The sequence below is a fragment of the Ovis aries genome, chromosome 20, assembly GCF_016772045.2.
Source record: "Ovis aries strain OAR_USU_Benz2616 breed Rambouillet chromosome 20, ARS-UI_Ramb_v3.0, whole genome shotgun sequence".
NCBI classification, from domain to species: domain Eukaryota; kingdom Metazoa; phylum Chordata; class Mammalia; order Artiodactyla; family Bovidae; genus Ovis; species Ovis aries.
In genome coordinates, this window is record NC_056073.1 from 43,437,344 (window position 1) to 43,451,151 (window position 13,808).

At 48.3% G+C, this 13,808-nt stretch overlaps 1 pseudogene; it reads left to right on the plus strand.

The window, feature by feature from the left end:
• The first annotated feature begins 3,515 nt into the window (after positions 1-3,515).
• LOC101115581 (filamin-binding LIM protein 1-like) lies at positions 3,516-5,928 on the plus strand (annotated as a pseudogene).
• The last annotated feature ends 7,880 nt before the right edge of the window (positions 5,929-13,808 follow it).

Below are 13,808 nucleotides of genomic sequence, written 5' to 3' on the forward strand. Positions count from 1 at the left end.
ATTGAATTTGTTGCAATATTTTTTCTGTTTTCTCTTTTGGTGTTTGGCCACAAGGAATGTGGGATTTTAGCTCCTTGACCAGGAATTGAATCCCCAACCCCTGTACTAGAAGATGAAGCCCTGCACTGGGCCTCCAAGGAAGTCCCGTGCAAGGTCCACTGTTTTCAGTCACTAATTCACCTGCTCAACCAGTAACTCTGACCCTAGACATGTGCTGCACCTGGTGCTGAGTATTCAGGGCACAGAAGTGAGCAGGAGATGCCAGCTAACAAGGCCATGTACAAATAGATACAGAATTAAAATCACAGTGAGGGGACATATGTATACTTATGGCTGATTCACTTTGTTATATGGCAGAAGCCAACACAATATTATAAAGCAATTATCCTCCAGTTAAAAATAAAATTTAAAAAATGTTATAGCTGGCTCACATTTTAAAGAGACCTAAAGAAATCCTATGGACAGAGGAGCCTGGTAGGCTACAGTCCGCAGGGTTGCAAAGAGTGGGACATGACTTAGGGACTAAACAATAACAAAGAAACAACCTCTAGCAAAAAATGATAATATCAGCGCCCCAAAGTGCATTGCAAAATGAGTCGCTTCAGGGAGCTGCTGCCTTTGTCAAGGTGAGAGTCACATCTCCTCCTCCAGGTCCCCTGCCAGCAGATAACTCCTCCACCCACCTGTCTCTGCTCATGCAACAGTGTGGGAAAACCACCTCTGTACATCTGATAGGCAGAATCTCAACTCCATGTAGAACCCAGTTCCCAGGAGCCTGGGAAAGGCAGTCTCAGCCTCAGTCCTTGCCCTTCCAGGAGGAAGTTGGAACACTCATCGAGTGGCCCTCCCCACAGTCAGCCGCAGTCACCGAGGGCAGAGCAGGGAGGTGTCACCAGCCATAGTGTGCGAGATCTGCTTTAGATTGGGTGATAAAGCAAAGCTGTTATGAAGAAGCCGCCTTAAAGCTTAAAGTTGTATGTAGAAGAAGGAAGAGGACACAGTCAGTGTGTGCAAAGGCCCTGTGGCAGATATTTGACCAGGACAGAAAACAAGGAAGGAAAGGAGAATGTGAGGCAGGAACACAGAACAAAGCCTGAGAATCCTTGGAAAGGTGGAGGGGTGATGTGCAGAGCCTGGTGGGTCCAGGCAAGGACTCTGGACGTTACTCCACCTGCAGTGGAAGCCCTCCAAGGGGTCTATAAAGGAGAATTGGGATTGTACATTTCATTACTACACGGCCTAATATGTTGTGACTTATTGTCTATACTCTCTGCTGCAAGAAATAAAATATCTGACCAAAAGAGGCTTAGACAAGTTCCTTTCTTACCTAACAAGAAGCCTAGAGACAGGCATTTCTAAGATTGGTTTAGTTGCTTGGCAATGTCCAGGCTTTGGGTCAGCATCTTCGAGATCTTGGGGCTGTTCCCACATGGTCACAAGACAGCGGCTGCAGATCCAGGAATCATATGCCTTCCCCATGGAAAAGAAAAAAAAAGACAAGCAGAAATCTCTCTTCGGAAATCAAGAGAAGAAAGGTATCTTCCTGAAACATTCAAGTTCCTTTGGGCACAATCAGGTGCCATTGATCGGCTGAGCTGCAAAAGACACCGGGAAAATGGCTCTCTGCCACGGTCAGATTCTACGGTGGGAGGAAACCTCTGCCAAGAAAGGGGAAGGATGGAGTGGTTTTGATGGGGAGCTGGAGCGAGTGCCAGAGCTGGATTTCTATTACAATAATACTCTCCATACATGCCCATGTCACCCACAGGGGATGAGCATCTCAAGGTTAGGGATGACCAAGAAAAAAGTGGTGGTAGCCTAGACTCACCTAGGGGTGTGTGTGTGTGTCTGTGTGTGTCTGTGTGCTCAATTGGGTCTGACTCTTTGACCCCATGGGCTGTAGCCCACCAGGCTCCTCTGTTCATAGGATTTTCCAGGCAAAACCACTGGAGTGAGTTGACATTTCCTTCCCCAGGGTCATCTTCCAACCCATGGATTAAACCTGTGTCTCTCACATCTCCTGCATTGCAGGAGGATGCATTGCCACTGCGCCACCAAGGAAGCTCCTCACCTAGCTGGAGAAGGGCATGAAATGGAATGGTTCAAATAAATCCACACTTGTATAAATCAGTCATTTTAGTTTCTTGCATAATTGTGCTACTTGGAAACTTTGTTCATAAATGTATCCATAGGACTTCCCAGGTGGCCCAGTGGATGAAAATCTGCCTGGCAATGCAGGGGACATGGGTTCAATCTTTCAGTCCGGAAAGATTCCACATGCCGCAGAGCAATTCATTAAGCCTGAGTGCCACAACTACTGAGCCTGCAAGCCACAACTACCGAAGCCCGCTTGCCCCAGATAGAGCCCATGCTCCACCACAAGAGAAACCACCACGAGAAGCCTGAACCCACAACTAGAGAGTCGCCCCCACCTACTGCAACTAGAGAAAGCCCTCACGCAGCAAAGAAGACCCAGTACAACCAAAAATATAGAAATAAATAATTTTTAAAGAACAGTGGCATTAAAAGTAAATAAATGTATCCATAAACATAGTGGTAGGTGATGCAAATCAGTGATGCGGTATTTGCAATACACTCTTCTGGGCAGGAGCCTTAGGGTGGGGCAAGGCCAGCCTGACTAGCACTCTGTGTCTGCCTGGGGGTGTGCAGATGACGCCCCTCAGTCTACTGCGCGGCCGTCTGACCACTTGGGTGCTGGACGTCCTTCCCCGTCTACCTGCCAGGACGCCACGGTGGGAGGATCCTACCCGGACGATTGTACGTTTTGCAGTTGGTCTTATGAAAAATGGATATTCCCTTTCTCAATCCAGGAACAGCATTTTAACCTCCTCATCTAGCCCCATTCTTTCATCATCTCAGAACCCCCATTCTTTCCAACATCTCAGTTCCCTATTTCTCCCTCCCCCATAGGGGAGGGAGCAAAGTCATAGTTTCCTGTGGTCGTTTGCATGACAGAAAGGCAGACAGGCACACCCTCTGATAGACACTCTGTTCTGTTTCTTTCTCCTGCTTATTGGAAATATGTTAATGACTGTCAGACTCCAAGGCAATGACAAATCTGGAAGGCTACACTCTTGCCCACTGAGATGGAGCGGGGACTAGTCATCTGCCTCTTTTGTTCTCATTACAGACTTCGCCTATTGTATTCCCAACGCCCTTGACCAAATCCCTGTTTGGGCTGCTCTCCATCTGGGAAAGCAAGGTTTACAGACATCTCCGCGCTCTGACTGCGGTTTTGTGACCCCAATTGCAAGAGGGGTTTATTGTTAAGTAGAATAGACTCCATGCCCAAGATTTGTTTGCGAAATGTCCAGTGGAACATGTAGAGAAAAGGCAAGAGGCAGAGGGACTGATGAGCAGAGAGGAGAATTTCTACAAAGCCCTTCAGCTAAATAAGAGATCAGGTGACCAACCAGAGCGGGCGGCTCCGTGGAGCCGGCCTGAACGTTGGGGACCTCGGCCTTCCTAGGAAAATCCAGATCCCAGCCCCACCAATGGCCTCCAAGCCTGAGAAGAGGGTCGCCTGGTCTTTATCACCCTGGTGCCCCCACATCGAGATGAGGCTGTGGTTGAGGAGGTGAGGCGAGCAGCTTGGGAGGCCCGGCCTGGCCGCCCCTGGGAATCTCCTGGGCCCACCCAGGGCGGGCTTGGTGGGAAAGCTCCGTTCCTGGATGCCCCCTGGCAGGTCTGCAGCCCCAGGGCCAGCTGTTCCACCTCAGCTCTCCAATGGAGGGTGTTCGCTTCCTCCTCGCCCCTGGATGCTGACGATGCACTTCCAGACCTGGACATCCTCCCACCTCCGCCTCCGCCCCCTCCATCGGACCTGCCCCCTCCTGACGAAGAGCCCCCCTCTGCGATGGGGGCATCACTCATTTCAGACTAGAGCAGTTGCACCTGCCCCCCCCCCCCCCCCCCCCCCCACAGGCCCTGGTGGAGGGGCCTCCACTGCAGCCTCGGCCCAGTCATGTCAAGCCTGCAGAGGAGGAGCTGCCCCCCCCCGCCCCGAAGAGCCTGTCGGCTTCCCTGGGAGAGAGGCCTCCGCAGACATCTGTGCCTTCTGCCACGGGACTGTGTCCCCCCGAGAGCTGGCCGTAGAGGCCGTGAAGAGGCAGTACCCGCCCAGTGCTTCATAGACGTGTCTGCTGCCACCAGCTGGCCGGGCAGAGCTTCTACCAGAAGGATGGGCGGCCCCTCTGTGAACCCTGCTACCAGGACACCCTGGAGAAGTGTGGCAAGGGTGGCGAGGTTGTCCAGGAACACATCATCCGGGCCCTAGGCCAGACCTTCCACCCCTCCTGTGTGTGCCCTGCGCCCAGTGCACTGGGGAAGAGAGCTTTGCCCTGGACAGCCAGAATGAGGTGTACCGCCTGGACGACTTCTAGAGGAAGTTCGCCCCGCTGTGCAGCATCTGTGAGAATCCCAGCATCCCCCGAGACGGGAAGGATGCCTTCAAAATTGAGTACGTGGGAGGAAACTTCCATAGAGTTGCTCCCGGTGTGAGGACTGCAGGGTCCTTCTGTCTGTGGAGCCCACAGGCCAGGGGTGCTACCCGCTGAACACCGGTCTCTTCTGCAAGCTGTGCCACATGAAGCGGGGTGCTGCTGAGCGCACCGCTGAGCCAGGGGGTGCGGCTGCACACTAGCCTTGCTTGTCGGGGCCCCTTCCCTAGCTTGTGTCCCTTCCCGACCTGTTCTGGCATGCTTTCCTTCCAAGCCACACGCAGGGACCAGCTTGCAGCTCCACCCATCACTTCGGCCGCTGAGCCCTGGCCTCCTCCCAGCTCAGAGCACCCTTCAGACTCTCAGAGGTTCCTTCTCTCCTCTGGGCACCAGAAGGCTTTCGTACTGTGAACGTCATGCCTGGGGGTCCCACCTCCACCACTCTGGTTCCTCTTGAGCACTGGCCTTGACCTCCATTTCCAAGGGTCAGTTGGGTGGGTCTCCAGCGGGCACCCTGTGTCCATAGCAATGATCCATGAGCTCTGAGGGGCTCAGCTATTAGAGTACAACCCCAGAGTCCTTTCAAAAGCACTACTTTTAACATTTGAAGGTTAAATGATGAGAAACATACTTTGGATTTTGGGGAAAGGTGGGGAAATACCTTCCATTGTGCATAAATGTACAAGACAGTGACCCTCCTGGTGGCACGGACTTCCCACCTTGGGGCCATGTTGACATGGGGCTCAGGGCACAGCAGCGGCAGGAGCAAAGGATGACATGCTGACACCCAAGGACGACGTCAGCAACTCCTCCACCTGCCTTCTGGTGGCGCCTCCCGTGTGCAACGGTGATTCTGCAGACACAGATTAAGTGCCTGCTGTTTGCCGGGGAGCGGAGCACAGGAGCCCTTGGGTGTTCCTCCTGCAGCCTTGATGGGGACTGTGCTCACACACACACACACACACACACATACTCCTCCAGGACAGTAACAGGGGTGTTACTTCAGCCCAGGCTGCCCTGTGACCACTGCCCACTCAAGGCCACACCTCTAAGATTCTTTTCCCTTTTAAGAAAACATCACTTGTTGCTTTGTAACTTCTAAGACATCGTAGGGCATGAACACAGGAACTAAAAGGTGCTTTCCTCCCTGGGGTCCTCTCAATGTACCACGTGCTCTTAGGAGGATTCTCGGAGCTCCAAGTGCCTGGAGGGTTTCTGTGTAGGGCCCCTTAAGGGCTTCAGACCAGAGCAGAGCTTCTTGCCCAAAGCTTAGGGCATGGAGTCCCAAACTCCAGGCTTTCCCATAACCTCCACAATTTTTATCATATGAGGACCTCCTGTTCTCTCACTTCCTTAATATTTTAACTGAACATCCTTTTTCTTTTTACTCACTTACCGATCTAGTCTTATGCTAACTAAGCAATATATCCACACAGGCGTATGTTGATGTGCTAGTTATACATGAAAATGCATAACTATATCCAAAAAATAAAATAAATAAATAAGGGATCAATTTATGAGAATATCATGCTGTGTTTTTAATGTTGTAAAGTAAGTGATAGCTCTCCTGCTTGCTTTCTGGTTGCTGCACTGAGATTTGGAGCTTTAATGCTCAAAACTTAAACCTATGCCCCCCTCTTCTGCCTGCCCCCGCCCCCCATACGCCCCAGCCCCACCACCATCCTGCCTCTGTAATTCTGGAGGCTGATGTGAATGGTGAAACAGGGGTAGGAAAAAGCGAAAGAGAAACTGGAAGAGAGATGAATACAGAAGGGAAAATCAAAGGACTTTAATTAAAGAATATAGTCAGTGAGCACCCCACTCCAGTACTCTTGCCTGGAAAATCCCATGGACGGAGGAGCCTGGTGGGCTGCAATCCATGGGGTCTCAAAGGGTCGGACACGACTGAGCGACTTCACTTTCACTTTTTACTTTCATGCATTGGAGAAGGAAATGGCAGCCCACTCCAGAGTGCAAACTTTTGGACACGACTGAGCGACTGAGCTCAGATGCACATTTCCTTCATGTCATATACATATATGCATGGTATTTATAAATGTTCAATATTATCATATAATAGATAATGCATATGTATTTGTATACATACAGAAAGCTTATAAATATAATATATGTAGAGTTTGTTTTTGACATCCAAATCCTGATACATTGTTGCATTACAGAAATATAGTCTCTCAAGCAGAAATGAGGATGGTGAAGGTACAAAGGGGATAAGGGGATGATGGAGGCACGGTACCCATAAACCGTGATTGTTCCATCACGTGACTATGTCACAGCTTATTTAGCTCAACTATTACTCCAAGAATTTAAGCTATTTCCTTATTTTTTGGTTATAAATATCAGTGCAACGAAAATTGTATTTCCTCCGATAGTTTACCTAGGAGTAATTCCTAGAGGCAACTTAAGAAAGCAAGAATATAAACATTTTCATGAAACAATTCAAAATGCCCTTTGACTTTCAAATACAATGTACACGCTTAGGTTTCGCTGTTTGGTCGCTAAGCCATGTCTGACCCCTTCACTTCCCCATGGACTGCAGCCTGCCAGGCTCCTCTGTCCATGGGATTTCCCAGGTAGGAATCCTGAAGTGGGTAGCCACTTCCTACTCCAGGGGACCTTCTCGACCCAGGGATTGAACCTGCATCTCTTGCGTCTCCTACATTGGCAGGTGTGTTCCTTACCACTGAGCCTCCTGGGAAGCCTGTGCTCCCTGGTAGGTGATTCTTTCCTATGTCCCTTTCTGCTCTGCTTTATGTCCTGGCAAGTTCACCGGTGAGAACTTGATGATGTTGCTGAGCCTTTTTGTATAAACGAGAAGTTTCCATGGTCTATTTTAAAAGAATAATGAAAATGATGACAGAAAATGGAGGCCAATGGGTTCACAATATCTCCTCTCCTGGGTTCTGGGGTTTTGCTGCTTATTAGCTGTGTGTGCGGAGAAGGCAATGGCACCCAACTCCAGTACTCTTGCCTGGAAAATCCCATGGACAGAGGAGCCTGGAAGGCTGCAGTCCATGGGGTCTCTAGGAGTCAGACACTACTGAGCGACTTCACTTTCACTTTTCACTTTCATGCATGGGAGAAGGAAATGGCAACCCACTCCAGTGTTCTTGCCTGGAGAATCCCAGGGACAGGGGAGCCTGGTGGGCTGCCATCTATGGGGTCGCACAGATTTGGACATGACTGAAGCCACTTAGCAGCAGCAGCAGCAGCAGCAGCTGTATGTGACCTTGAGTGAGTTACTTAACTTCTCCATGCCTCAGTTTACTCATCTGAAGAAAGGAGATAGGCCTACTTCTTATGATGATTTAGGAGGATTAAGAGAGAAAATATATATGTATAAGTGCTTAGATAAATAGCTAGCCCCTGGCAAGCATGATATAAATGTTAGTTGTCATTATTATCATTATCATCTTTTTCTGGAAAATTGCTCAAAAGATTGGGAGACATTAGATGATTCAAAGCACTCAACTGAGTTAATGGAATGAGTAAATCAAGAACTAGAAAAAATTAATTGCTACTGTCTTGTTTCTTCTATTGAAATATTAATATTAATGAAGCATTGATTTAATCATTATGGACTTTCCTTCTTATAGGGAATCGACAGCTTCTTCAGAAGCCAAAAGAAACTATACTCTTTATTATTATTATTATTATTATTGGGGGGAAGTAATGGCTTCAGGGTCTTCCCTGGTGACTCAGCAGTAAAGAATCTGCCCGCAATGCAGGAGACTCTGGTTGGATCCCTGGGTCAGGAATATCCCCTTGGAGGAGGGCACAGCAACCCACTCCAGTATTCTCACCTAGAGAATCCCATGGACAAAGGAGTCTGGCGGGCTGCAGTCCATAGGGTCGTATAGAGTCGGACACAACTTAGTGACTGACACTCTGGTGTGGTGAAATCCGTCTTCAGCAGGCGCACTATGTCCCAGTGTGCATGCTACGGAAATCGTTAGTGGGAATTAAGACCTCAGGCTAAAATGAAACCACACAACCGGCAATTAAAATGAGGCAGCACACAGGCGATCCATCCAGGTGCTTGGCAATCTCTACTCATCAAGGATGATTTGTTGTACTTAAAAAGTCAGCTGAATCAGAACAGACTTTTTTAAATGCTTCTGAAAATTTGATGTGACATTTTTTTCACAGACTCCAATTTCCTCAGGTTTTATTTGATCACTGATGGCAACCCCCTAGGTTTATTAACAGGCGGTGTTGCTGGGTTAATTACGGGAAGAAATGAGTGCAAATCAGAGACCCAGGTGAGCACGTCAACATGCAGTCACCTTAAATCGCCAGTGATTTGCTACAGCTTCTCAGTCAGCTGCTGGGCAAAGGGTTTGGACAGCAGTGGAGCTGGATGCAGGGGCTTCCCAGGCGGTGCAGTGGTAAAGAATCCGCCTGCCAACGCAGGAGACACAGGAGACACGGTTTCGATCCCTGGGTGGGAAAGATTCCCTGGAGAAGGAAGTGGCAACCCACTCCAGTACTCTTGCCTGGAAAATTCTATGGACAAAGGAGCATGGAGGGCTACAGTACCTGGGGTCACAAAAGAGCTGGACATGACTTCACAAGAAACTAGGCAACAGCAACAATGAAATGCAACATATTAGCTTCCTGTACACGCTGTGTTGCTTCAGCCAAGTCTGACGCTTTGCGAGCCCCTGACCTAACTGACCAAGGCAGTAGCTCAAAACTGCCGTGCAAAATATTTTAAAGAGTTCTTTTAAATTATATTATTTAATATATATTATATTTATTATTTAATATTATATTTAATAAATATATTTAATAAATTGGTAGTTTACAAATACTGATTTATAGAATCCTCGTAACAACCCTGAGGGGTCAGTAAATTTATCACTCAGAAGGCACACAAAAGTAACTCACCCTCTATCACACAACTAGCAAGAGGGACGACTCAACATGGGCAGCCTGGCCTCAGACGTAAGGACTTCACCACTGTATGATGCAGAAGGTCACATCCTACTTGCCTTTGCTAAAAAACTTTTTCTGGCTTTCCATTTGAGTCAGAGGGAAAGTCTAGGTCCTCATCAAGAACTCCCGGACTTCAGGAGGGCTCACTCCTGTCTTCCTTGTGACCTCATTTCCCATCACCCTCTCAACCTCCCTGCTCAGGCTAAACTGCCATTCTCAACCCCCAACCACTTTGACTCATCTTTGCCTTTGCCCTTCCCTTGACTTTTATGCATGTGAATGCATGCAAATTATCCCTCAATGAAGACTCAGTAGCGTACAAAGGTCCTGGCCACAACCCGTGAATAGACTTCTGGCCCCACTAGTGGGTTACAACCTTCAGTGTGATAAGCATTAGCTCCAGGGACTTGCAGCGTTGCGAATATGAGCACAAGGGTCTAATTTAATCCTCCAAGTCTTGGAGAATTTCTCTTTCTACAATTTTATAGAACTTTTAGAGAGGAACTGAACCATAATTTCAAAGGCGACTCTTCTCTCTTTTACTTATTTAGCATCACTGGACACCTGTAGTCTATGTGGTCAGCACTGAAGAGGCAGAATTGACCTGGCTGTCAACAAAGTTCCTAGAACACCTTTCCCCTTGGCTTCCGCAAGACTTGCTCCGGTCTGTTCCAAAGGCAACCATGTCTCCACCGGCCACTCTCTATGTACCTTATACTGCGTTTTCTTCCTGCCATTCATTACATGATATGTGATAGATGTTTACTGACCCATCGTTTGTATATCGCTTCTCTTTCCCACCCCCAGAGCTTCATGAGGACAGTCTTTGGTGTTTATCTATTGCTGTAATCCCAGAGTTTAGTGGGTAACAGGGGCACGGTAAATATTTGTGAATGGAGAAATGAAGCAATGAATTAGCTGGCTACGACTGGGCCTGATCATGCTGAATAAACAATCACTGCCAGGTTTAAAGTGCAGAAACTAAATGTATTCAAAGTAGCATAGAAGGGGGCTCAAAATAAATTTCTTTGGCCAGGGGGCTTTTTTTTCTCCTTAAAATTAGGAGGATGTCTGTGCTGAAGGGCTTTCCATGTGGTGCTAGAGGTAGAAAACCCAGACATAAGAGACGCAAGTTGAATCCTTGGCTCGGGAAGATCCCCTGGAGAAGGGCATGGCCACCCATTCCAGTATTCTTGCCTAGAGAATCCCATGGACAGAAACCTGGAGGGTTATAGGCCATGAAGCTGCAGAGAATCGGACACACTGTTGCTGAAATCCACCCAGCATGAGGCTCTGCAAACTTTTCTTGGTCACAGTACCTGGGAGAGAAGGAAAGGAGCGGGGAGGTGGGAGAAAGGACAGAATAGGGTGGGGAGGGAGGCAAGGACTGCAGAGGAGGAAGAAAGGGAAGGGAGCAAGTGTGAACACCCACCCTGAGCAGAGCAGTGCAGTGAGCAGTGGCGACAAAGACGGAAACCGGGGGCGCCTGTGAGAAACCCGATGTCTAACAGCCGGGGATGCAGCCTTGTCCCCGACGGTACAAAATGGCAAGGCCACCCTACTTTCTGGTGGGATGAGCTCTCTCGGTACCTCTGTTCTTCGTTCTCATTTACGAAGAGAGAGGATTTTCTCTGAACCCCTGAACATCACTTGCCCAGTGATGCGCAAGTGAAGCTTCTAGACGAGAGGTCACCTTCAGACGCGTGTTCTGTCCTCAGGACACATCGCTCAGCCCCACGTCAGTTCATTTGCTCATTGGCTTGCAGATGTCCAAATAAATTATTTTCCAAAGGGCTTTTTTTGCCTCCTCCTGCTGTTCTCAGCAAAGGAAGCAATAGCTCGCTAGTGACTCTGTGTGCCTGTGTCAGCCCTATGATAATAAATGGCCACACTGAAAGGCTAGCAGAGGCTCGCTCAACTCCATGGGGTACATATTGGCTGTAATTCCAAAGGTCTCAAAGAACAATAAGCGCAGCCCAGGTCCTAGTCCATGATGAGTGAAAACTCAGCCTGCTGCTACTCTTCACTGGCCTGAAATAAGGACCACGTCTGATGGGTGATGGTGCTGCAGCCTCCTTCCTCAAGCTGACCCCAGCATCCCTCCTTCGGTGGAATGTCCTTATCAGCCTTCAAAGTCACCACATTCCAAACCGATCTTTCCAACGCAGGGCGTGTGAAGCGATGCTACTATATAAGGTCCTTTCCAGCTGCCGAAGTGGTGCCTTCAGTGCCAAAGCTTCATGTGTCACCATCCTCCCCAAAAATCAAGGGCAAGAGGGGGAGACTTCTTGGATGAGATTTTTTGGGAGCTGGACAGCAAAATGCAGAAATGTGCTGCAATCAGAGATGTCTGACATCAATGTAAATTTGACATGCAAACACATATGCCCTGTTTTGGAATCTACAAAGTCAAATCTTTAGGAGAACCATACTTCACAACTGTGTGGTCTGTACTTACATTCATTATAGATTAGAAGGGGTGCACCTGTGATTACTTCATTTTCAGAAAATTGAAGGAGGAGAGAGCTCTGATTTTCAGGTACTTTCCTAGGAACTATAACTTGTTTGACATTTAACTCAAGGTTCACAGTGTAGATGATGGATCGTGGGAGACAGAGAGATTGGCATCTGCTATATTTGATAAAAGTGGTGGTGGAACACACTCACCTTCTTTGGAATGTGTTTTTAAACTTAATAATTCAATGAATCTGCATATTCCAGATAGGCACCAACTCTTTTATATTCAACCAGCATTTATCTGCCACATACTCTGCTGACATAAAATGTTTGGAAAGAAACAGAAAATTCAGGAAGGGGAAAAATGATCCAGAAATATCCTAAATCAATTATGAGAGGGGGTAGAATTAAAAATGGACAATACCTAGAACTGTCAATAAGTTTGCATCTTCAAACTTTCTCCTTTGGTCCTTTCCTCTCAGTATTAAAAAGACATCTTCCAGAGGGTCCATTTTAATAAAACTAAACAAGACGATAGAAAGTGAAAGTGCTAGTTACTCCGTCGTTTCTGACTCTTTGCAACCCGGTGGACTGTAGCTGGCCAAGCTCCTCTGTGCATGGGATTTTTCCAGGCAAGAACACTGGAGTGGGGAGTCACTTCCTTCTCCAGGGGATCTTCCTGACCAAGGATCGAACCCAAGTATCCTGCATTGCAGGCAGATTCTTTACTATCTGCTGCTGCTAAGTCGCTTCAGTCCTGTCCGACTCTGTAAGACCCCACAGACGGCAGCCCACCAGGCTCTCCCATCCCTGGGATTCTCCAGGCAAGAACACTGGAGTGGGTTGCCATTTCCTTCTCCCATGCATGAAAGTGAAAAGTGAAAGTGAAGTCCCTCAGTAGTGTCTGACTCCTAGCGACCCCATGGACTGCAGCCCCCCAGGCTCCTCCGCCCATGGGATTTGCCAGGCAAGAGTACTGGAGGGGAATCCCTACACAATACAATACACAATAGAGACCACCCACAAATCTCTCCGTCGGGTCCATCCTCAGAGAGCGTCTTACCTGACCACTCCCTACCTGGGTGATGTCATCAACCCAGGGTTCCAGCCATGATGTACACACAGGCCGTGTCGGTTTACAGCACGCTCTCCAGCCTAGGCCAGTCTTCTGGAGCAGCAGATCCTTTAAGACAACTGTCCAATATGCTTCCCAGCACCACTCCCCATGTTTCACAAATGTCTCAAACCCAATGTTTCCAACACCAAAGCCACTGTTGCTGTTTAGTCACCCAGTCACGTCTGACTGTTTGTGACCCCATGGACTGCAGCACACCGGGCCTCCCTGTCCCTCACCCTCTCCCAAAGTTTGCCCAAGCTCATGCCCATTGCTTTGGTGATGCCATCCAGCCATGTCATCCTCTGATGCCTTCTTCTCCTCCTGCCCTCAATCTTTCCCAGAGTCAGGGACTTTTCAAATGAGCTTCAGTTTCAGCATCAGCCCTCTCAATACGTATTCAGGCTTGATTTCTCTTAAGATTGATTGGTTTGATCTCCTTGCTGTCCAAGGGACTTTCAGGAGTCTTCTCCAGCACCACAGTTCAAAGGCGTCAATTCCTTGGCATTCTGCCTTCTTTACGGTCCAGCTCTCACTACCGTACGTCACCACTGGGAAGACCATAGCCTTGACTATATGCACCTTTGTTGGCGGAGTAATGTCTCTGCTTTTTCGACACACCATCTAGGTTTGCCATCGCTTTCCTGTCAAGTAGCAATTGTCTTCTGATTTCATGACTGCAGTCACCATCCGCAGTGATTTCAGAGCCCAAGAACAGGAAATCTGTCACTGCTTCCACCTTTCCCCCTTTGATTTCTCATGAAGTAATGCGGCTGGATGCCATGAGTTTAGTTTCTTTAATATGTAGTTTTATGCTGGCT